The following is a 24,677-nucleotide window of genomic DNA, read 5'->3' as shown; positions in this document are numbered from 1 at the left end:
AGAACAAAAATCAAAATGTTAAGAGATACGGTATCATTGTTTAATTTGACAAAAACAGCCTTGATTGATTAGGTGAGTCATCTTTCACTGTTTAGTTTTAGAGCAAAAAAGAGAAAAAACACGACTGATTAAAATTTTTCAGTAAAATAAAAATGGAAAACAGGGGAAAACTATATAACCGTGTTGTATAGAAAATTGATCTAGAAATCTTACCGGCTTAATGAGACTTGCTTCTAAAAATTCTCTCTTGGTGAAAAATGTATTAATACTGGTGTAGTTCTGTTTCTGAAATTTTATATTTATAAGCCCAGAGTCCAAACACCTTCAGCTCAATATGATGATGTATCATTTGGGGTTTCGGTGCAAAAAAAGGAAAAAAACCACTTTCGGTGTTTCAAGAGGGAGGGCTTACTGTGGGGAACAAGTTGCTTAGAGTGAAGAAGCCATCAGGAACCACCATTAGATTTTGGTCCGGCTGCCCCAGCAAGTTTTATTCCAGAGGTCAGACCTGCAGGAACCTGCTTCTGCCAGGACAGATGACAGGTAGGGGATGGGAAAGCGAGATGGCCACTGCATAATTTCACATCTGCAGAAGCTTATGTATGCTCTAGTGCCCGGAGCCACAGAGAGGATGCCTCTGCCTGGTTTCTGAATCTCTTGCAAGTTGGTCCATGGACAGAACCTTAGCCTTGCTGGCAAGGGAAATCAAGAAATGTAGTTCTCAGGTTTCTAGCTTCTACAATACACTGAAGAGGATGGAAGGGGAAAGGAATGAATGCTGATCACCATTAAACAATATCCTACATCGGAGGGATGTGATGCCTGAGCTACAAGATATCCAGATATTTTTATACATTATTCTGGGTATTTCTGTGAGAGTGTTTTACACAAGATTAACATTTGAATTGGAATACTAAGTAAAGCAAATTGCTTCCTCCAGTTGAAGTACTGAATAGAACAAAAGACTGACCTTTCCCAAGTAAGAGAAAATTTTCTTGCCTGACAGTCTTCCAGTTGGTACATTGAAAGATCCAATTCTACAGCAGCTTTCAGCCTTCAGACATGAACTGGGACATAAGCTCTGCAGATTTTGGACTTGCCAGCCTCCATAATCATGTGAACAAATTCCTTATAATAAATCTCTTTATATGTGTATATAAATATATATTCTCTATGTAAATATTTTTCTAATAGGTTAATATGTAATTATATATATACATGTATATGTATATATATGTGTGTATATAATGAATATCCTATTTGTTCTGTTTCTCTGGAGAACCCTGGCTAATACAGGGGTCAAAACACTTTGCATCTAGAAAAGTCTTGTAAAGGTTAACCCAGCGAAGGTCCCTGGGTGAGTCAGGGGGATATAGAGCTGAGTGAGTACTGGGCCTGTCCTCAGTTTACTGTGGTTGGAAGGAGACAGATACAGAATATCTTATAAAGCATGGCCACATTTGCAAGCTCACAGTGAAATAGTAAGGAAGGAACAATTCACACTGCCTGGAACAGGGGAGTCAAGAAAAGGTTTGAGCAGTGCCTGGGTGGCTCAGTTGGTTAAGCATCTGCCTTACAGCTCAGGTCATGATCCTAGAGTCTCAGGATCAGAGGGGAGTCTGCTTGTCCCTTTCCCTCTGTCGTCCCCCTACTTATGCTCTCACTTGCTCTCTCTCTCTCTCTCTCAAATAAATCTTAAAAAAAAAAAGATTTGAGAAGTCAACAATCTTTATTCGGGTAGTCAAAGGTGGCTGCATTCACATGGTGGGGAGAACACGAGCCTGCCAAGAGGAGGCAACAGGCTGAGGAAGGCCTGGCGCTGCCTTCTGCATTCGGACCTGCTGTGTGGGTCTCCATTGGTGTGTGCCTGGAAGAGGAGCCCGCACGGTCAGCAGGGCAGGTTGGGACTAATGTGTGTCCCTGTTGCCCACAAGCTGTGAAAGGGAGCAGCGGAGTAGTACCTGGAAGCCCCTTAGAACTCACCAACATGGGGATCCCTGGGTGGCGCAGCGGTTTGGTGCCTGCCTTTGGCCCAGGGCGCGATCCTGGAGACCCGGGATGGAATCCCACATCGGGCTCCCGGTGCATGGAGCCTGCTTCTCCCTCTGCCTGTGTCTCTGCCTCTCTGTGTGTGTGTGTGTGACTATCATAAATAAATTAAAAAAAAAAAAAAAAGAACTCACCAACATGGGACTTGATAAATGGTGCTGGGCTCAATAACCAAGCTGGAGAGAACATTCTGGGCCATGTTCCCCAGGGTCACAGCATTGTAGGGCTGCTCTATTCTCTTTCTCCCCCTCACAGATTCAGTCCTTTATTATAATGAATTCACCTCCCAATACTCCTTTCTGCTTTTTTGGCTCTAGTTTCCTAGACTTCCAACAAGTATATGCTTTTTATACTCTTCCAGATTTTCCAAATCCATCTACCAAATTAGCAGTTTCTGGGGTGTGGCTGCTGTAGCCTGTGCAGCTCTGAGAGATGGGTTGGGATTTTTTAGGAATAACTATATTTTTGCAGTTCTCTGAGCAAACCCCACAGTTGGTGAGCCCTGGCCCCTGGCCCAAGGCCTCCACTGATTTCATGTGACCAATTTGACAAAATTGGAGAAAAACTGTCACAGTTGTAACTGAAATATAAAAGTAAAACAGATTATCAGAGGTGACACTACAGGGAACAGAGTCTACTAACAGCCATTCACCTTTGATAACCTTGTAAAGTAGGTATAATCATGCCCATTTTACAGATGAGGTAACTGAGTCTTACCTAGGTAGAAAGAGGCATAGCTGAGACTTAAACTAAGTTCTCTGCTTCCAAGTCTAATGCTTTTCCCACTGAGCCACAGGACAACCCCCTCATTTGTTGGCCTTTGTCCTCTATCTTCTTTGATACTCGTATTTTTTTTTTTTTTTTTTGATACTCACCTTTGGAAGAATGTCCTACAGTTAATGTCCAAATAGAGGCACCGTTTGGTGACAAATGGTAAACTGGACAGGGTGTCAGGACAGCAGATGCAAACTTGACTATCCCAGTCAAACTGGGCGTAGGGTCACCCTATTTATAGTAAGCAGAGTTTGATATGCAGGGAAGAAAAAAGATGTGTACATGTCATTTATATATAAAAATAAAGGTATGGGTAGATTTGTCCTAGGAACAACCTAGGGACAAAGTACAAAATATAGACTAGCTCCAGGCACCTCTGGGAAGGGCCCACTCCATCCCATCCTGCTTCTAACCAAGTGCTTCAAGATCATCCATGGAAGGTCCTCACCTAGATACCAAGCTTTCCTGTTTGGGAAATCTAGTCTCCTTCCTGTAATCTCCACTAATATTCTGGTCTGAACTGTGTCCTGTAAGGAGGCAGCAGAAAGCTCTGCCTGGATTAGCCAGGCTAAGTGAGACTTTTAAGGGACAAAAGACATCCAAATCTTGCAAGTGTGGGCTGAAACCCAAGTCTGCCAACTCTGAAGAAGGGCTCCAGAGTTTTCCAGGGATATGTACATTCTCTCTCTCTCTCTCTCTCTCTCTCTCTCTCTCATGCACACACATGTGTGTGCACACACACACTCATGTATAAAGTCTTCCCTTTAAGTTTGGAAAGTCAGTTGCACAAGAACATGGAGAATATCAAACCTCACTAAAAAGCATCTGAAGTTTCCTACCTCTTCCTGTGTGTAACCTGAGCTGGCTAGGTGTTACGCTTACTAAAAGCAGTTTTCTGAGATTCAGTTTTACCATTTGTAAAGTAGGAATAATATTTAGAGGGAAGGGAGTAGAAGGATGGGCAAAATGGGTGAAGGGGAATGGAAGGTATGGGTTTCCAATTATGGAATGAATATGCCACAGGGATGAAAGGTACAGCACAGGAAATATGGTTAATGGTATTGTAATAGCATCGTATGTGGACACATGGTAGCTACACTTGTGGTGAGCATAGCATAATGTATAGACTTGTCCAATCATTACATTGTATGCCTGAAAAGGATATAATATTGTGTAGCAACTACACTTCAATTTTTTTAAAAAAGAAAATATTTGGTTCAATGAATCTTTGATGGACCTACTGTCTATACTTCTGAGAATATAGGATAGATTCTGGGTTAATTCAAATGTATGATGTGGTGGTGATGGGGAAATAGGTGATAATGGTATAAAAAAATGATGCTGTTGCAAAAGAGGATGCTGGTGAGGATGTTGGTGATGGTGATGACAGTGATGATGAAGATGGTAATGAGGAAGAATGTATGAGAATGCTAACATTTGGGGGGCCACTGGATAGTTATCTTCAGACAACTGAAAAACTGACAGGTACAAAGAGTAGGTTTGATCTTTCTACTCCAGATTAACCTAGTGGAGGGAAGCCTACATTTCCTGAGTACTTGCCATGTTCCAGGGCTCCTAGGAGCTCTAATGGTCTTGTCTGGCTCACCTCCCACCCCCTAAAGTCTCCACATCAGGCTTAGCAAGCACAGTGATTTGCCTGAAGTCACATGGGCAAAAAAAAAAAAAAAAAAAAAAAAAAAAAAATATATATATATATATATATATATATATATACACATAGAGAGAGAGAGAGAGAGAACCAAACCTGAGGCATTTTTGACTTTATAAACCCAACTTTTGTATTCATTACTTTCTCATATAAGGAAGACTGATTCCATGCCAACAGAAAAAGCACCCTCAAGAGGAGCAAGAAAAACATTATTGGAATGTCCAGAAGCTATTCAAACATCTGTTTATGGGGGTTATCCTCTGGTGAGTCAAGCCAGGTAACCTCCTGAGCCTGTCAACTCTGTGATTTTGGAACATACATTCGTTCGTGCCCTACTGACATTCTGTACTCTCTGGAATGACCAGTTGGTGTCATCTCTAGGTATAAAATGGTGGTAAGACCAGAGATTCTGGAGTCACACAGACCTGGCTGCAGGTCCCAGCTCACGTTTTATAGATAGGCATGGGAAGGCCTAGAGAGGGTAAGGGACCTGCCCAAGAATGCATACCGAGTCAGGCAGTAGCACCAGGTGCAGAAACCAGGCGTCCTGATTCATCATATTCTTCCTTAAGAGACCAAACCCTCCTTTGTGGATGCCATCTCCTTCACCTATTAGCTGTGTGACCTTGGGCAACTTACCTCAATTCTGTCTACACTGCATCTTGAGTTTAACAACTCTTCCATACTTATCCAACCAGTGGGCCGACAGTCACATGGGTGCCCAGAGGCTGTTATTAATTTCACCTGCTTCAAATAGTTCATCATTGGTCTAAATCAACCAGAATCCTGGTGCACTGACAGGGGTGCTCTTGTGAAGACAGTGGTGTGTGTGTATGTGTGTGTTGCCATGGCTGTGATGACAACTGGTCTACCTAGGTGATCTTACTGACACCTCAACCACAGCTCAGGGAAGCAGGCAGGGCAGGGATAATTATCTCCTGTTGACAGATGAAGTAACAGGTTCTCTGAGGTTATCTGCCAGTTGCTCCACACCCCCCCCTCCCTCCACCCCCACCCCCCACCCCGTAGGCCTTGGTTCCCTCACCTGGGCATCTGTTATTTCTCCATTCTAACAGTTAATGCCTCTAGAGTTTGTCCAAGTGGACACAACTATTTAGAAGCAAAATTAAAACTAGGACAGAAGTCTTAGGGCTCCTATACCAGTGTTGTTTTTAATATTAATTGCATTCATTTCCTAGGACTGGATGGCTTAAAACAAGAGAAATGGGTTATCCCATAATTCCGGAGGCTAGAAATTGGAAATCAAGGTGTTAGCAGGGTCCCTCTGCAACCTCTAGGGTAAGATCCTTCCTTGTCTCTTCCAGCTTCTGGTGGCTCTGGTTGCTTGGCTCGTGGCAGCTAATTCCAATCCCTGTCTCCATCTTCACATGGCCATCTTCCCTCTCGCCTGTGTCTTCACTTGGCCTTCTCCTCTCTGTGTACATCTGTGTCTCAATTTCCTTCTTCATATAAGGACACCAGTCATACGGGATTAGCGCTGCCCCCAAGTGACCTCATCTCAGCTTAATTACATCTGCGAAGACCCTATTTCCAAATCAAGTGGCATTCATAGGTACCTGGTGTTAGGACTTCAATGTGTTTGGGGGACTCAGTTCAACCCATAACATGAATAATACCTAAAAGTTATAAAAAGACTTCAGTTTATGACAGGCTCTTTTACGTAGATTATCTCCTTTAACACACACACAACGTAAGGATCACCATTATCTCCATTTTACGCACTAGGAGACCTAGCAGAGACGCCAAGTGACTTGCTCAAGGTCAAGTAGGCATGAAGGAGCATAAGTGAGGCCCAGCCCTGCCTCAGCTGATTGCAGAGGCTGCACCCTTAGCCACTGGGCAACATGGCCTCTCTGTTCTGTGTGGCCTTATGGTGGCTGTGGTGCGATTTCCCGTGGGGGTGGCTGTGAAGAAGGCTGTGTCTGGGTGGTAAAGGAACCAAACATGGCTGGTAAGTTTGTTTGCTCAGCTGAAACGCCAACACACAGTGAGTCGATATTGAGTCTGCTGCCTTCTGACAATTCCCTGAGTGGCTGTGGTTTCCCAGAGCAGCTGCAGCCCGGGGTGAAGTCACTCCAGGTAAGTGGTCATGACGCGAGTGCTTGGGAGGCAGGAACACTGAGAACTTCACCTCGATGTTGGGCTTGGTGCTGGAGGAAGTACAAAAAATGCACGCACAGCCAAACAGCCCAAGCCGAGGCCCAATGCGGGCAGTTTGGGGCACAGTGGGTATAAGCAGGACTCAGACAGCACTGGAATGAGATCCTTGATCCTTCACCTATTAGCTGTGTGACCTTGGGCAACTTACCTCAATTCTCTGAGTCCAAGTTTCTTTGGCTATTGAACGCGGATCGCAGCTGTCCCTACCTCATGAGGCTGTGAACACACACAGGAATAATAGGTCCAGAGCTTAGCCCAGAACCTGGCACAGAGGAAACACAGCAAATGCCTCTACATGGTAGGAGACAGGACAAGTTTTGGGTGTGCCAGAAAGTGGGAAAGAAAAGAGAGTCTTGATCCCTTCAGAAAATTTACCACACAAGAGGTTGCACAAAAAAGTGTTTGTAGAATATTTAAGGCAAATTTAGATTAACTCAAAGCTAAGACTGAGAGGTTCCATGGAGAAATGGAACCCCGAGAAAGATTTTGAAGGAAGGTAGGAAGGAAGACTGGAACAGGTGAGGCTACAGGGCTCAATAGCCCTGAGGGCTCTAGAACCTTCCGCCATCAGCAGCAGTTCCTGAGTGATGCTCATTCTGCTCTGGGGACCTTGTCTCAGACATCTCCTGAGATGGCCAAGCTCCTCCTTCCCCTCTTCCATCCTCCAAATCACACAGTGCACCACCCTGAACACACAGACACCCCTACCTTTCCACTCTGCGTTTTATTTGAAGAACCACAAAGCTTGGGTTTTCCCTGGGAAGGGCCTGTCAGTCAAGAAGTGTGTTACCCAGAGCTAATGAGTAACTCAAGAGAGATCAAAAGATAGAAGTGATGCCTTTTATTAAGCTCGCAGATTTATTATAAGTGAGTCGGCAGGACCACACAGGTCTCCTGTCCCAGTGCAGGAGAACTGAGTGTGTGTGTGGTCTGCACCAGCCGAAAGGCAGTGAGACGGCGGGTGTGAGCCTAATAAAGGCTATAATTGGCACCTCTTTTCCCACAAAACCCAGCGACCACCTTCTCCCATTGCCAGGCTCTCTCCTTGTGGGGAAGGGGGTAAGTAGAGGAGCTGAGCCAGGGGGAGGAGACTGGAGTGGGCAGGGGAAGCTTCAGTTGAGGGGCCAGGGCTCTGAATGTAAGGGCATCGTGGGGGTGGGTGGGAGGTGCTTCTTCCTGGGAGACTATCCATCAGGGGTCAGGAGTTGTTTTCAAAGACAACCTCCCCCCCCCACCCCCCCGACTCAGGTTGGTCACAGGCATTCAATTACATGCTACTCTCTCAGGAGGGAGGACACAAAAGATGAGTCATTTCCACAAACTCTTCTCTGGTACATTATTAGTATTAACATTTCATTCTAATAAACACTATAATAAAATTATATTATGATCAATATTATGTTATAATAAATATAATTATGTTATACTATATTTATTATACATAATAATAAATAGCATGAATATTTGTTGCAGTAGCAACACAATTTTTTAAGAAGCTCTAACAGTTGGCTTCCACCCCCACAACCCACATATTCCAAAAGAAGGGAAACAGCAGTGCGATCCTGTCCGTATGCAGTACCCTCTCTGCCCATAGGTGATGGACAAGCAGTTGGCATTGCCTCAAGACTTTTATGAGATGAGCTCAGCACTTTCTGGACATCTATCTCTATTTCGGCCAAAACAGGACACTGGACTTTCCTTCTCTGCAAGACCCCTAGAAAGCCAGCCATGAACAATGAGGCTCTTCTCTCACAAAACATGCATGTCCTTGGGCAGGTCAGAACACGGCTGGGCCTCCGTTTTGTCCTCTGTACGATGAGAGTAGAGCCACCTGATGCTGAAGAGTTTTCTAGCTCTGACATTCGGACTCTGGGCCCTACAGGCAGGCCCACCTGTAACTCAACAGTGTGCTGGCTGCAGGGTCCCTCCACTCCCCAGGGCGAGCCCAGCCGTATTTGTCAGTGTCCCTCCAGTCCTCCCCGGCAGCTCCGCACCTCCTGCCCAGGCTCCTGCCTTGCTTCCAGCAGTCTCTCCATCTGCATGCCGCCCACCGCACGCTTCAGAGCCTGGCTAATTCTGCTTTGGCAACCCCACAAGCCCGATAATTCCCCCCAACATTCTTTGGCAGGCTCTCCTTCTCCTCCTCGGCAGAGACTTAAGAGCCGAGGGCAGCCATGAGCTCATGTTCTGGTCCAGCTTTATCACTTCTAGAGAGTCAGCTTCATTTACTAATGTGCTATTAATTATCACTGCAAGTAATTGAATCTAAGTTGAATATTATGAGACAGCCGGAAAGAAGAAAAAAAGAAAACAAACTTCAGGCCAGGAAGTTTACTCTGAATGCCTTTTTATTGCTTACTTGGCCTTAAAATTTTACTGTTATGACAAAAAATCGAAAGTTGCTACTGAGACCAAACAGTGGTGCTCAAAGGAAGTTTTGCTAGCTTGAGGGCAATAGGGAGAAACTGCAGAGATGGAAAGGATGAAGAATATTAATATTAACTAGGTATATCCTATTTGGTAGCTCTTTTAAACATCAGAACAATTGACCTTTTTTATTCCAACTTGCAAGTGAAGGGATGGAAGCTTCAAGCAGGTGAGTGCTACAACCTACGGCAGAGCCCACATTTGGAGCCAGGCCTGTCTCACTGCAAACACTGTGTTCTTCTTTGATGTCCAGGACTTTTATCCACTCAAGCAGAAGCTTCCCCAGATATAACTGGGAGGACATTGGCCCTGCATAAGTACATATGGTTTAGTCCTTTCTATTGCAAGCTACAGCACCTGACCACTTGTTTCATCCAAAAGTAGGAGCTACTGAACATTTTTAGACCTTAGAGAAAACCACTGAATATTTTGAGTAGGTAAGAAAATTTTAAATAAAATCTAGACATTATGGTTAGCAGGAAATGATTTTTACTTCATATTATAGCAACAGAGGAGGAAAAAAACCTGGTTGAGTGGGACTATATAGAACTGAATTTTAAAAGTCACGTTCTCCCCCATAGGCCCTACCACTCCCACCTACTCGATTTCTAAAGAACCTTACTCTATAGAAAGTTCTGGATGTTCCCTAATCTTTCTGCTACAGAAATATGAATGTGCGGTTAAGGACCGAGTTCTTGAATGCTAATGCAGTTATCAGTATTTGAGAGAGGACAGACCAGGCAGGAGTGAAGAGGGAAAGTATGAATGTTTGCTACAGGATAAAGTTAGCACGTCATTAGGTAAAGGGTGGCGGGAGAAGGGGAAGGTAAGAGGGAAGGGAGGCGTAGACTTTGCCTCTAGAAGCACTTCTTACTTTAGACCAGGGGTCAGCAAACTTCATGCCTTGTGACCACATCCAGCCCACCACTTGTTTTTGTATAACATAAAGCTGAGAATGGTTTCAAAATTTTTAATAGTTGAAAAAAGATGTACAACACCAAAGTGAACCTTAACATAAACTATGGACTCCAGGGCAGCCCTGGTGGCTCAGCGGTTTAGTGCTGCCTTCAGCTCAGGGCATGATCCTGGAGGCCCGGGATCGAGTCCCACGTCAGGCTCCCTGCATGGAGCCTGCTTCTCTCTCTGCCTCTCTTTCTCTGTTTCTCATGAATAAATAAATAAAAATCTTTTAAAAACAAAATAAAAACTATGGACTCCAGTGATAATGATGTGTCAATGGAGGTTCATCGGTTATAACAATGCCTCTGGTGGGGATATTGATCATTGATCATGTCAGGGGTGGGGGCTGTGCATGTGTGGGGGCAGGAGGGCTATGGGAAATCCCTGTACCTTCCCTTCAGTTTTGCTGGGAACGTAAACTGCTATAAACAAATAAGTCTTTTAAAACATCAAAAGAAGGAGAATAGTTTGTGACACAGGAAAATGATATGAAATGCAAATTTCGCCCATAAATAAGATTTTTTTGGAATACAGCCTTGCTCATTTGTTTTTGTATCGTGTTGCCTATGATAGCAGAGCTGAGTAGTTATGATAGAGCTTACATGGCCCATGAAGCCTAAATTGTTACCACCTGGCCTTTTACAGAAATAGTTTGCCGACCCCCACGTGAGCTACTTCCCGCTCCCAACCATATTCCTATTCTCCCTCTCTCCTGTTCGTTTCCCTTTCCATCTCCCTACCATCCCCTTAATGGTCATGGAGCAGAAGGACAGTGGCTGTGGAGTTTTAGGCTGCCTGTAAGGGGATTGAGGGGTGTGTGTGTGTGTTGAATTTGATAATTCCTTTTTTTTTTTTTTACTTGTTATTGCTCAAGGAGCAAATTTCAGTTCTCTGGAAATTCCATCCTCTGGTGTAGACACTGAGACAGACACTGTGTTAATCAGGTCCACATGCAGTCCTCAGCAGGTAATGCCCCATGAATGAAGTTGTAATGAACACAGGATTTCAGGCTCATCTAGACACATGAGCAAGCGTCTGAACAAAAAGGAGACGTGAATACTTGTCAGGATTATTTGAGCCCCTACATCAGCTCTTTAAAGAAAAGAGGAGGAGTGCCGGCATTATCCAGAGAGATGGCATGCACTGGGTGATCGCACTATCAACTCGTAACCCTCCTGCAACTGGCACAGCCTTCCCTAGGTGACCATGACAGAACTGCCCAATCAGAATCTTTTGGGAGGAAACCCCTTTCCATACACAGAATGCTGTGGTTGGCACTGCCTTCAAAGTACTACACTTCTACTGTGAGTCTCATCCCCACGCCCATGGACAGGGCATTGGGGCACCAATGTGAGGAGGGGACAGCCAGCCCATCCTGGTCCTTTAGCTCTGGGAGGAAGAGTCACTCATGTGTCCTCAGGGCTCCATACACGGGGCTGCTCCCTGTATCCTGGCTCAGGTGGCATCATGTCCCCCTTGGCTAAGCTGGCTCTGAGAACCCTACCTCTTGCCACCTCTCAAGGACTTTAGCTGCACTTCTTCTGATGGTGAAATGACCTTGGCATCTCAAGCTTTATCATGCACCACCTGTGGACCATCTCTCCTGGGTCTGCTTTCTCTCCCAGCCACCAGGGGTTAGAGATTTCCAGTTTCATTTCGTTCATACATTTTTTTCTGGGAGACCACTTTCTCTCGGGAATTCACAGGTCCTTTCCACACCGACGACTCCAAAATCTATATACTTAGTCCAGATCCTTCTCTAGAGCAACCAATGTATATCTCCAATGCATCCGTTCCTTCACTCGATGATTATGCATTAAGAGTTTGCCCTGTTCCGGCACTGTGCTGAGTGAGCACCCTGGTATACAATGGTGCCCAAGCAGACATGAGCCAGGTCCTCAGGGAGAAGGGAGACAGAGTGACCAAGTGGTTGCACGAAGAATAATTAGTTTATACAAAGTATCACAGTATGCTGTGATAAATACCCAGGAGAAAGGTACATGGTGCTCTGAAGTAAGGAACAAAGGGACTTGATATAATTGGGAGGGGGGTAAGGACCTTTACCAAGGAAGGGTAAAATCAAGCTAAAATCTGAAAAACTCAGAAGCGTTAACAAGATGAAGTGGATAGAGCACTGGCTAGTAAGAACAAAACGGGTGAAAACCCAGAGGCAAGAAGGAGCCTGCTGTTCTCAGGGGATGGAAGAAGGCCATGGAGTAGTTTTTGAGCAAGGGGAGAGTGTTTTCAGAGGCTGCTAGAGGCAGGCTGCAGACACATTATGTGTGGTCTTTTCATCAGTTCCTGTGCTTGTGGCTGCAAGTAACAGCAGCACAACCTAACTTCAGAAATAAGACAATGTATTGTTTTGGAAAACTGGAAGCCCTCACCACAAGCAGCCTTGAGAATTCACAAAGTAACGACTCCGTGTTAGTTAGTAATTGCTGCATAACAAATTACCCCCAAACTTAGAAGCTGAAAACATTATCATCTCACTCTTTCTCTAGGTCACAAATCTACGAACAGCTTAGTTGGGGGCCTCTGGTTCCAGATCTTTCAGGAGGTTGCAGCCAAGCTACTGATCAGGACTCTGGTCATCACAAAGACTTGCCTGGGGCTGAGGGATCTGTTTCCAAGCTTGGGCGAGTGGGTGTTGATGGGCTAGGCTGAGAATCTCCGGTCTTCAGCATGTGATCCTTTCATGCGGACACTCACAGCATGGAACCTGCTTCCCCTAGAGCAAGTGAGCTGAGAGAGAGAGAAAGCACTGAATCTGCTTGACGGGTTCATTCCTGGAGTGGAACAAGAAGCAGGACAGTTCAGTCATGGAGGCTGTGGGTTTGGGGTTAGCCAGTCCTAGTTTCCAATTCTGACTCTCACAGTTACTAGCCACATGACTCTAAGTGAGTTACTTAGTGTCACTGAACCTCAGGGAAGTTTCCTCATTACAACTTTGGTGGTGGCAGTGCGTGCTTGCGTGCACACAGGCGTGCATGAGTCAGGGCGGGGATCTGGACAGGGGAATTGGGGCAGGTGAGTGCCTGGCAATGTACCTGGAGCCCAGTGGCTGACATGTACCAGGTGCTTAATAAATGGTATTTGGTTATATTAAAGTTTCTAATAAAATCACCATGGGAACATCCCCTTATTAAATCTCATCTGCTCCAGGCTAAATGCATTAAACATTTCATGTGGATAATTCACAGAACCCACTGTGTTTATACTAGGTTTCCTTTGACTTCAGAGCAGAAATGAGCTTGGCAGTTCTTCCCTCTCCTCATGGGAGACTCAGTGCCCTTTGGTGCCCATGTGGGGGTCTGCGGTGTCATGCTGGCAGCGCCCCTCTGGCTGAAGTGGGCAGGCCACAGGTGTATCTGGGGTGGACCACAGACCTAGCTCACCCACCAAATATTGCTGGGGGGCCAGCAGCCCGTGGCAGAGATTCTGTGGGGCCTCCAGCAGAGCTGGAGCTAGGGGGGTGCTAGTGGGGAGCCGGGGACCCCGGGCTTCTGAGGGCAGAGACTGGCCCAGACTCCAAGCCCCCTCCACAGCCACCTGGCCAGCTTTCTTTGCTTTTTCAACCCCCACCCGCAGCCAGTTCCAGACCTCCCCTCTATCCTCTTCCCTTTCGGCCACCTGCTGCTTCTGACAGGTTTTGTCTCCTCCCGTTTTACTGCAGAACAGATGTCAGGGCAACTTAAAGGAGAGTCCAGGCAAGTTGCTCTGCCCCAAAGCAAAAACCCAGTCCTTTGAGATTCTAAGTTATGGCCAATTACAAAGATAATGCTTCTGGGGCTGAAAAGCCTCAGCTCTTGCATTTTCTCTCCCTCTCCACCACTCCTCACTCCTTCCCTCCCTTTCCTCCACCCCTTCCCACTCTCTTCCTCTCTGCACCCCTAATCCGAACTAGCATCTTTCTCCAGTCCAAGAAGAGTCATCAAACACTGGTTGGGGTACAGAGAAGAGGAACAGCAATATTTGTCTCTGTCCTTCCTGTTATCTTCTATGATTCTAGGATGCTGGGTGGGGTTTTCAGATGGAGTATGACAAGAACTACTTTGCTTGCTCAAAACAGGAAAACCTCTTCCAAGTGAGCCTGTCAGATTTCTAGCTTTCACTCTGGAGACACTGGAAGGTGTGACAGTTCTCCAGCACTGTGTTTGAGGGCTTGGCTCAAAGTCCCATTTCTTGTAGGAAACCTGGTCCAGGTGAGGGGACGGTTTGGAGGGGAGGGCCAGAGATACATGTCTGCCTGACTTGGTGCTTTACTCCTGATTTCTGTGTTGTGTGAATTTGGACACACTTTTTATTTTATGAGATGATTGGTCATGGATCATGATGCCAATCTGCTCTTATGTTGTGATGAGTAGACTCAAGAGAAGTAGGTGTTTTAAGCAATTACTCACAGTTCCTATGCTGTCTGTGGTAACTGAAAAGAGACCTGTGGTGTTGGGGCACTGGTGCTATTAACCATATGTGGCAACTGAAATCCACATGTGTGGAACCATGCAAAGCAAGCCCTGCCTGTACTCAATTTGCTGCTAGACAAGTCCACTTGAAACCCAACAAGGGGGGGGGGGGGGGCGCCTGGGTGGCTCAGCGATTAAGCATCTGCCTTTGGCTCAGGTAAAGATCCCAGGGTCCTGGAATCAAGTCCCGCATCAGGCTCACCATGGGGAGCCTGCTCTCCTTCTGCCTATGTGTCTGCTCTTTGTCTCTATGTCTCTCATGAATAAATAAATAAAATCTTAGGAAGGAAGGAAGGAAGGAAGGAAGGAAGGAAGGAAGGAAGGAAGGAAGGAAGGAAGGAAAGAAGGAAGGAAGGAAGGAAAAAAGAAAGAAAAAAAGAAACCCAACAAGGACCTAAACTGTGTCATCTCTCCCATGAAGCCAGCTCTGCTCTCTGATTCCTCACTGTAACTTCCACCAAGGCACTCAGGCGAGGAACCTGGGGATCATTTCATCGCCTGATCCTACTCACTCTACCTTCCAGCACTGACCCAGTCCCATAATTCCAGCTTAATAGTTCATATCCATTCTAACCCGTCCATCACCCTCACCCAGGCCCCCCTCTTGCTTGTGGGTCCATAGCGAGAGTCTTGTCTCACAGCCTCTTGCAGGGGCCGCTTCAATCAGTCCTCTATACAACTGCCATGAACTAAAACAGAGCTGATGCTATGATATCCTTGCTCAAAGCTTTTCAATACTACCCCCTTGCCTAGAGAATAAACTCTAGAATATCGCCATGGAGCCAAGTCCTTCCAGAAGCTGGCCCTGTGGACATCTGTTCTCTCCTCATTCCCTGTCAGTTACTGAATGCTCTAGAACCTTGGAATCATACCGCGGTTGGTGTCCATTCTTCTGTTCACAGTCTTTTTCCAGGATGTCCCTCTCCCCAGCTACTCTCCTCACCTGGCTACCTCCAACACATGTAAGACTCAGCCCAAGTGTCTCCTCCACCTTCTCCCCCCTCAGCTGGGTCAGGTCCCCTCCACAGTTCTCCCATTGTTCTCTTATAAGGCCCTATTATGCTTTCACCACACAGCTTCATAATCAACTGCTTCTGTGTGCATCTCCTCTACTGGAAGGCAGGGGCCAGATCTTACTCAACTTGGTACTCCAAATGGATGATACTTAGCAGGTGCTCATGTAACTCTCCTTACATAATGAAAATAAAAGTTTGGACATGTTTGCACAAACTTTGGATCTGTACTCCACCAACTTGAATGGAATGTTAACAGAATGCAAAATGATTTCATTTATTTTACAGATTTAAAAAAAAAAAAAAAAAACAAGGTTCGGGAAAACTTACTGGTTTACCCCATGTCATGTCTTTTATGTGGGAGAGCTTTCTCTCAAACCGGGACCTCTGACAGACTTCAGTGCAGACCTTGCCTGTTGGCTAAGAGTAGAGGGTGTGCTTCACGGAGACCAGGCATGCTGCACACTGTTCTTGTGGTGTTCTTGTAGTGCTGAGAACCTGGGGCAGACCCTCGATACCTATTTGTTAATTCATGAGGGACTGAATGGGGCACAAGGTAAAGTTTTGTTGGTTGGAGTAGAGGAGTCAGGCATCTGGGCATTCCAAATGAAGGTATAAAAAAAGAAATACCAAAATAGCCTTGGTTCTAGGGCCAACAGGTAGAATGAGGATCACTTTCTCTTCTAAACCCAGATAATCAGTTGTCTGTAGGGTCCCCTTAGGGCTGAAGCCCCCAATACTCCAGTCTTGCTGAACAGGTGAAAGGGAGCATTAGCAGGCGGCTGGCTCCTACCACCCTGAGAGTGGGGTTCTTGGAAAGGTATTATCCCTCCTGGCTGTCAGGACGGGACCAGAGCACATTGCCTTCCAAGAATGTGGCTGACAGCAAATTTGAGTTCAAAAGAAGATTGGATTTCAAGGCAACTGGAAGCTATTCAGCCAAAGCCAAGTTTTACAGGGAGAGTTAGTTTCCTCCTGTCTCCTCTGCCATCCTCCTCCTCCCTCCAGGGCAGCCCGGGCTTGTTGAGACCTGAAAGGGAACTGACAGTGCCTGACTGTTTCCCTAATTGAGAAAAGGAAAGACAGAAAACCAGACTCTGGACTTGTTTATGAGCCCAGGCAGGATCCAAGAAATACATCTCCCTGGGCATCCTGCTGAAATGGCTATCCAGGGTGCATCCAACATGGTGGCTGGTGGATGCCCGGTGGGTGCCTGGGCTGGGCCTCAGTGTCCAGCACTCAGCAGCCTCCCTCAGGGAAAGAGGCCTTGCAATGTGCTCTGTTGACTGTAAGGGGAAAAAAACGGGAGCCATAAAAACAAGTTTGTTTGTTTTTTTTTTTAAAGAAATTGAATTCTTAACATTTGTGCAGAATTTTCCAGTTTGCTACCACAATGACATGCTGAAGCAGCTACGCAGGTGCCACTAACGCTCTGCGGTAAAGAAATCTGGGCCAAGAGAGGTTATTAGACTTGATCATGGTCACACAGCCAGCAGATGGTGGTGCAGGCTTAAAACCAGGCCTGGTGACTGAGCACTTCCTCTGGTACCAGCACACAGGGCACTTTCACACATTAAACCCTTAAACCTCACAGTGGCCCTATGAAACAGATGCTATTTTTATTCCCATTTTATAGATGAGGAAACAGAAGCTCAAAAACAATTCGGTAAATTGCTAATGACCATACAATCATTAATAGAGGGGCCAGAATTTGGTTTTCAAGCACAGACAGCCTGGCTCAGATCCGGGGTCTATTATATGACCACCACTTGAGTATAAATTTCCAAACTCAGGGGCAGCCCGGATGGCTCAGCGGTTTAGCACCGCCTTCAGCCTGGGGCCTGATTCTGGAGACTGGAATCAAGTCCCATGTCAGACTTCCTGCGTGGAGCCTGCTTCTCCCTCTGCCTGTGTCTCTGCCTCTCTCTCTCTCTCTCTCTCTCTGTCTCTCATGAATAAATAAATAATATCTTAAAAATACATAAATTAATTAATTAATTTCCAAACTCAGAGGAAAATCTCACCCAGTGTTTCGAGGTGGTCCTCGTGTTTGAACTTGGAAGATGTCACAGCTGGACCCTTCCTGATCCTCATCAGATCCTCACCAAGGCAGCTGTCACACTTGGCCATGGCAGATTGATAGCCCTTGGAGAAGACTCCAAGCAAGAACCTCCAACCAGGCTCTTATATTTGTGCAGCAAGCTACACAAATATAAGAGCCGGTTTGCCAATAGTCAGAGGGCAGGTTGACAAATGGAAATCAAAGAAATGCAATGATGGGAGGGCAAAGCAAGGAAGGATGTGTAAAGCCCAAATGGCCAGTCCCACTTGGCCAGAAGTCTGGGGAAAGAGGAATGGACAGAAGAAAGGGGCAGTTTCTGGGAAGCACACATTCGATTGGCTTGTTGATTGCAGATGCACTGTTAGGTGCTGATTTTGTACGCCCTTCTGCCATGTGCAACTTTATTTAGACCTCAGGTCAGATTTTTCATAGAAACTGAGTCTTAAGGTCTGAGTTTTCACCCACTAGTCCTGCTAGAGTGTTAGCCAAGACTTCCTGGGTGTCGACATAAAATGATCTAAATTCTAAACTATCATTATAATTTCCCAAGGTTTCCACCGCCCATGGCTCCTATGGGTCCAGTCAATGAAAAATCCAGTTATTTAGCATTCAAGTCTCGTGGCAGGGAGTCAAAAGAACAGAGCACGTAAATCACTCCTGTCCACCAGGAGCTGGCAAATTCATTGGGGAAAGACTCCACTCAAGTTCATCTTTATATCTAGCTATCAACAGCGGGTGAACTGGTGTTTTGTTTGAATAGCAAAGCAGTGTTTTCAGCATGGAAAACTCTAGATATAAAGCACTGAAAACAAAACAAAACATAACAAACAAACAAACAAGTGGAAATAACTTTTCATTCCCTCATTAGTACCAACTTTAAAACATCTATTAATAGTAATAAAACAAGAGTACTTAAAATATACCCTCATTATGAAATAAGGAAAAACATAGGCTGTTCAAAAGCCTAGTGCATAAGAGTGGTGACATGCCTTTGCAGAGAGTAATACAATCCTCTAACCACTTAGTTAATTAAACTTAATTTTATTTATGGATTCCTCCTGGCCTTTCCCTTGTTTGGGTTCTCTTCCCACTTAACCTCACCCTGTTCTCTTCAGTCCATCTGCTGGGCAGTTTTTCTCCTTCTCTTGCAGTACATTTGAGTCTTCTGGAGAAAATGGTCTCATTCTTCTCAAGCCTGGCCCATGGGGAAGCCAAATGAACAAATCAACAAAACCCAGCTTGCTTGGCAAGGACACACGTGAGGAGATAAAACAAGAATTCACATAGTCAATGCTATTTATCTAATGAAGGTTCTAGGGCTGAGGTTCCCAAACTTTCTCTAAGACAGAACCCTCAGGGCCTCAGTAATATTGTCGTGGTGTCCTTGGGCCAAAAGAAAAACCAACAGTTCCATTTATGAAGTAATTAAGTGATTAGGTCCAAACAACTTCATAAGTATTTGTGTCTTAACAACTTAGTAGCCACTTGAAAAATTAATACTCAAAAGATTGAAGGAAAAATATTCATGTTTCATTATTAAACAATTAGAATTATTTTAGGAATCAGCACCACTTTTCAGACCATGGAATCAAATCAGATACATTGCCACCTTCATTTCCTATTGCACATTGATTTTCACATAAAACCTTATTTTTTTAATCATAGCAAGTGCAAAACTATGTTGTCAAAAGGAATGTGGCACCCTAAAGTGGAAACCCTAAGCTAGTAGTTTGCATGGTGTCTGACAGCTATTTCTTTGAGAAAATCTAAAATATTCCCCAGCACCCTGTGAACTTGCTGCAGTGGCCTGGGTACCCCAGCACACAGTTTGAGAACCACAGTTCCAAATAATAAATGCCATGAGAGCTCCCACAAAAATGGTTCACAGAAGATTTCTTGGAGGAGGAGAAATAGGAGCTGGCTTGCTGGTGTGACTAGGTGAAAAGGAAGGGGACATACCAGCATATAAGGGGTGACTGCAGAAAGGGTCCTGTGCAAAGTGCAAGGGAAGCCCGCAGAGTTCCACTGGCTGTGGTTTCCGGGCAAAATCTCGTGGACGAGCTGGAGGAAGCCAGAGTAGAAAGCAGGCTTCAGCATATGGCTGAGGATCCTAGCCCGCAGGAGGAGGGCTGCGCCTGGCTCACCCTTCCAATGGGCCATCCCGCACCGCCTCCACTTGACTGAATTCCTACCAGTTTATCTCCTCAACAAGACCGAGGGCTCTGTGGGCACCAACTGCCTGTATGTCTTTGTATCTTCCATATCAAGGAACACAGAGCTTTAAGCAAAGCGTTCTTTCGACAAATAGTGACCACACCGACACACCCACCCTCGCCAGAATGCTAATATCTGGGCCTTTGCAGACCGAGGCACAACCAGAGTGATAAAGGTGTGGCCGGGATTCCAGCACCAGGCGGGGCTGCTGAGTAGGGTCTGATTCCTGCTGCACATTCCCATAAGGCGAGTTTGCGGGGAGTAGTAGGTGAGGAGGGAGACTCAGCCCATGTTGTTTTCAAGAATAAAATGGAAAGCGCCAAGAATGCTGATTTCCAGATCTCTTATCTGCCGCATCTCCGGAGTTTTACCAGGAGGGCAGATCTTAGGGAATGCACTTGCTGCCAGCCGGGCCTCCCTAACATGCCCGTTCCCACGAGGCAGCCCAGATGTGACAGTAGCTCATCAGAGAGCTGTTTGTGTCTTTCTTATTTACAGTGTAAACAGCATTTAGGCTGCAGCTTTGGAAGGCCTCCGTCTATTTGTTCGGGTAAATCCATGGCGCTGGATGTGGTTTCCGTGCAAGATTTCAGGCCGTTAAGGCACAGGAGGTTTTGCACAGTGGCTTCTGGATTGTTCCTCTTCACTGGCCATTACAGAAAGAGGAAGAAATCCTCTGGCCTTCAATGCTCTTGCATCTATTCCTTTTATTTACATTGCTCCTAAACAGAGTCTGCTGGGAGGAAAGATGGGGCTTGCTTTTCTGTACCACTGTCCCTTCCTTCTGGAACATCACACTGCTTATAATAACAAATCTCTTAGGAACTAAATAGCTTTACAACAAAGTTCATTGTATCAAAAGTAAAGTCAACAATAACAAATTACATTTTCATCATCAAGGACTGTAGGGCAGTCTGCCTCTACAGCTATGCAACCAAAGTGTCTCTTTCTGATACAGCTGTGTCCTTGGAATTTACTGGCTTAAGGATACATAGTGGTACATTTGTCATTGGTGCTATCTTTTACTTGGTGAAAGAGGTGAATTCTAGCAAAACTAACATATAATGGATTCTGTTTCAAGAGAAGCCTATTGTTTTCCCGTTAATTCCCTTCATAAAGTTGAAAATGCTTTCTCGGCTTCTCACGGTCTCACGGTCTGGGTTTTCAAAGTAGCAATCAAGAGACATTTCAATTCCTCCCAGGTATTTTGTCCTCAATTAGGGTAAATTACCAGTAGTTGGATAGTAATGCTTCATGATTCAACCACCCAAGCTTCTCATAAGGGTCCTGAGCCTAGAGAAAAATTCACATACTTCCCCTTTAAATGTGCCTTTTAAGTAAAAACTGTAACATCAGCTGTGACCACTAAGTGACATTGCCAACAAAGAAGACAAAAAGAAAAGTCAGTCCATATGAAATTTGGAACTTTCCTCCAAATTCTTTTTGTTATTAACCAATGCTTAAGATTGTTCAGACTTTTGGGGCACCTGGGTGGCTCAGTTGGTTAAACGTCCAACTCTTGGTTTCAGATCAGGTCATGATCTCAGGGTCCTGAGATTGAGCCCTGTGTCAGGCTCTGCACTGGGTACAGAATCTGCCTGAGATTCTCTCACTCTCCCCTTACCCCTCCCCACCATGTGCACTCTCTCTCCCCAATAAAGAAATAAATCTTTAAAAAGAGAGAGAGAGAGAAAGAGAGCGGGACCCCTGGATAGCTCAGTCAGTTAAGCTTCTGCCTTTGGCTCAGGTCATGATCCCAGGGTGCCGGGATCAAGCCCCATATCAGGCTCCCTGCTCAGCAGGGAGTCTGCTTCTCCCTCTGCCTACCCTCTCCTCTACATTCTTTCTCCCATTCTCTCTCAAATAGATGAGTAAAATCTTTTAAAAAAATTTTAAAAAAATAAGCTTTTAAAGAAAGAGAATTCAGGCTTTCATTTTCCTCTAAGGTGGAATAGGGGTCTTTTAACTCACCCTGGATGTTAACACTTCCTCAACTCAAAGCCATTCATGGGGCTGCTGGTGGTGATTTAAATCTTCATCTAGCTGGGCATTAAAAACAATTACAAGCAGGGGATCCCTGGGTGGCTCAGTGGTTTAGCACCTGCCTTTGGCTCAGAGCGTGGTCCTGGAGCCCTGGCATCGAGTCCTGCATCGGGCTTCCTGCGTCGAGCCTGCTTCTCCGTCTGCCTATGTCTCTGCCTGTCTCTCTGTGTGTCCCTCATGAATAAAATATTTAAAAAATAATAATAATAATTACAAGCAAACAAAACTCTGCTGTTGCTCTGTGTTCCAATTACCCGCTCTGGTAAACACCTCCCCAGTGGAATGCAAGCTCCTTGAAGGCAGGGATTTCACCTGTGTTGTTTAGGGGTTTATCCTGAGGGTTTTGTAGCAAAGCCTGGCACAGAGTCTGTGCTCAAGAGAGTCTTTCAGAGGAAGGAGGGTAGCAGGCAGCACCTGGTGAGCCGTGCTGTGAGGCAGAGGACGGACAAAACACACCGCGCAGTACTCAAATCCAGCTCATTTTCTTTCCCTCTTCTCCAACAGCCTCTTAAATTGTGAAAGATCAATCCTATTTCCCAGACCATTCACTGTTCTGGTCACCACACCTCTGCTTAACTATGACAGTAGCAGAGCCCATGTGCCGTGGCTGCCAGAGCAAATTACCACAAACTGGTGGTTGAACACGACAGAAATGGATTCTCTCACAGTTCTGGAGGCCACAAGTGCAAAGCCAGGTGTCAGCAGAGCTGCACTTCCTCCAAAGCCCGTAAGGGACCACTCCAATCACTTGTCTCTTACAGGCTCTGGGGGCTCCTGGCAATCCTTAGATCTCCCTGCTGTGGCGCTGCACCATGCCAAGCCCAGCCTCTTTCTGTACACTGCTTTCCCTTCTTTCTGTAAGGACATCTGTCCCTGGACTTAGGACCCACCCTAAATCCAGATGATCTCACTTGACTTAATTCACCTTAACTTGGTAATATCTGCAAAGAACTTTTCCAGATTCTGAGGGGACATGTCTTTGGGGGTGGGGTGGGGGCACAAGTAGCCCACTGCAGTAAGAACCAATGAAGTCTCACTGGTGCCAACCACAATGAGACCATCGCTCCAATGACCTCATGATTTAAAAAATGCTAAGATTTTTGAGGCACCTGGGTGGCTTAGAGGTTGAGTCTCTGCTTTTGGCTCAGGTCGTGATCCCAGGGTCCTGAGATAGAATTCCAAATCAGGCTCTCCACAGGGACCCTGCTTCTCCCTCTGCCTATGTCTCTGCCTCTCTCTGTGTGCCTCTCAAGAAAAATAAATAAAATCCTTAAACAAATAAATAAAAATTAATTAATTAAAAATGCTAAGATTTTTAATTTCAGTTGCCAAGAACACTACTGCCTCCAATGAACTTTGTTGTCACGTGAACATTGATTTTATATAAATGCTGCTGAGACAGATCTCCCCAAATGCATGTATGTCCTCATTCATTAAGCAAAACAGAGGTCATCTTACTTCCCATTGATTTCATGCAGAGAACATTGGGAGCCTTGACCTCATGGCCTATTATTGTTGTCTAAGCTCTAAGTCAATATATCAAACACAAGGGAGCCAAAATGAGAGCCATGAGGGGAAATTAATTAGAATTCTATCACTTTCAAGTACTCATTTCATGGATATTTATGGTGTTTTCACACTGAATGAGATGCTACATGGGGCTTGCTGAAGGACTCCAAATTAAGGTATAGTTGAGACTATACAATATTACAGAAAGCTCACAAAGCCATCAATTGAATATTTTTTTAGATAATCTTGAAGAATTCAACTAAAAACACATGCTTTTATATTATTCATAACAGTTAAAGACAACAACAACCCCCCAAAACCCTAGAAGACATAAACTGCCTATTAAACCTACTTTACAGGTAAGGAAAATAGTTGAAGCAAAACTGGGTGACAAGAAATACTTTGTCATGAAAGCTGTACATTTTTTTTAAAGATTTTATTTGTTTATTCATGAGAGACACACAGAGAAAGGCAGAGACATAGGCAGACGGAGAAGCAGATTCCCTGTGGGAAGCCTTATTGGAACTCGATCCCAGGACCCTGGGATCACGACCTGAGCCAAAGGCAGACACTCAACTACTGAGCCACCCAGGCATCCTGAAAGCTGGACATTTTAAAGGAAGCACTCTTTTTGGAGAATAAAGTCTCTGGTGCCAGAGAGTGTCCTTTCATCTGAGTAAGTCTCCCTATGCACACGCTCCTAAGATGGTGTGTGTAGGTGGTGCCACCTGAATGCAGATGAGCCATAGATAAATGAGAGTCTTGTTGTTGCTGTTGAAGGTCATGGATGTTTAAATCAGGACACCATACCAGTTACATTAATCTCAGGTCATGTTTTAATTTTTAAACAATTCCTTCTTAGTTGGCCTCTGAAATACGAATGTAAAATGCTTTTAAACAATCCAGGTCAATGGTTCATATTAAAATCAACAGAATTTTATACAATAAAAACAAAAAAGTTATATCTAAGCCCTTCTCCAGACTAATTAAATAGGGTCAGTAAAAATGAGGCAGAGAATCAACATTTAAAAAAAATTTTTAAAGATTTTATTTATTTAGGGCCCCCCGGGTGGCTCAGCGGTTTAGCACCGCCTTCAGCCCAGGGATGATCCTGGAGACCCAGGATCAAGTCCCACGTCAGGCTCCCTGCATGGAGCCTGCTTCTCCCTCTGCCTGTGTCTCTGCCTCTCTCTCTCTCTCTCTCTGTGTGTGTGTGTGTCTCATGAATAAATCAATAAAATCTTAAAAAAAAAAAAAGGATTTTATTTATTTATCTGACACAGAGAGAGCACAAGTGGGGGAGCAGCAGG

At 45.2% G+C, this 24,677-nt stretch overlaps 2 long non-coding RNA genes across 2 annotated transcripts; both read right to left on the bottom strand.

Moving 5' to 3' along the window:
* Positions 1–1,724: 1,724 nt before the first annotated feature.
* LOC125752756 (uncharacterized) lies at positions 1,725–3,050 on the bottom strand. The gene is made up of 3 exons (XR_007402937.1): positions 2,925–3,050; positions 1,984–2,143; positions 1,725–1,867 (listed from the first exon to the last, which is right to left on the bottom strand). It is a non-coding gene; the product is annotated as an uncharacterized LOC125752756 (long non-coding RNA).
* A 9,475-nt stretch (positions 3,051–12,525) lies between these two features.
* LOC112664358 (uncharacterized) lies at positions 12,526–15,552 on the bottom strand. The gene is made up of 2 exons (XR_003139659.2): positions 15,399–15,552; positions 12,526–12,849 (listed from the first exon to the last, which is right to left on the bottom strand). It is a non-coding gene; the product is annotated as an uncharacterized LOC112664358 (long non-coding RNA).
* Positions 15,553–24,677: the final 9,125 nt, after the last annotated feature.

This window comes from Canis lupus, chromosome 17, assembly GCF_003254725.2.
Source record: "Canis lupus dingo isolate Sandy chromosome 17, ASM325472v2, whole genome shotgun sequence".
Classification (NCBI taxonomy): domain Eukaryota; kingdom Metazoa; phylum Chordata; class Mammalia; order Carnivora; family Canidae; genus Canis; species Canis lupus.
Note: the sequence above shows the minus strand (reverse complement) of the source record. Positions and strands in the feature narration are given on the sequence as shown.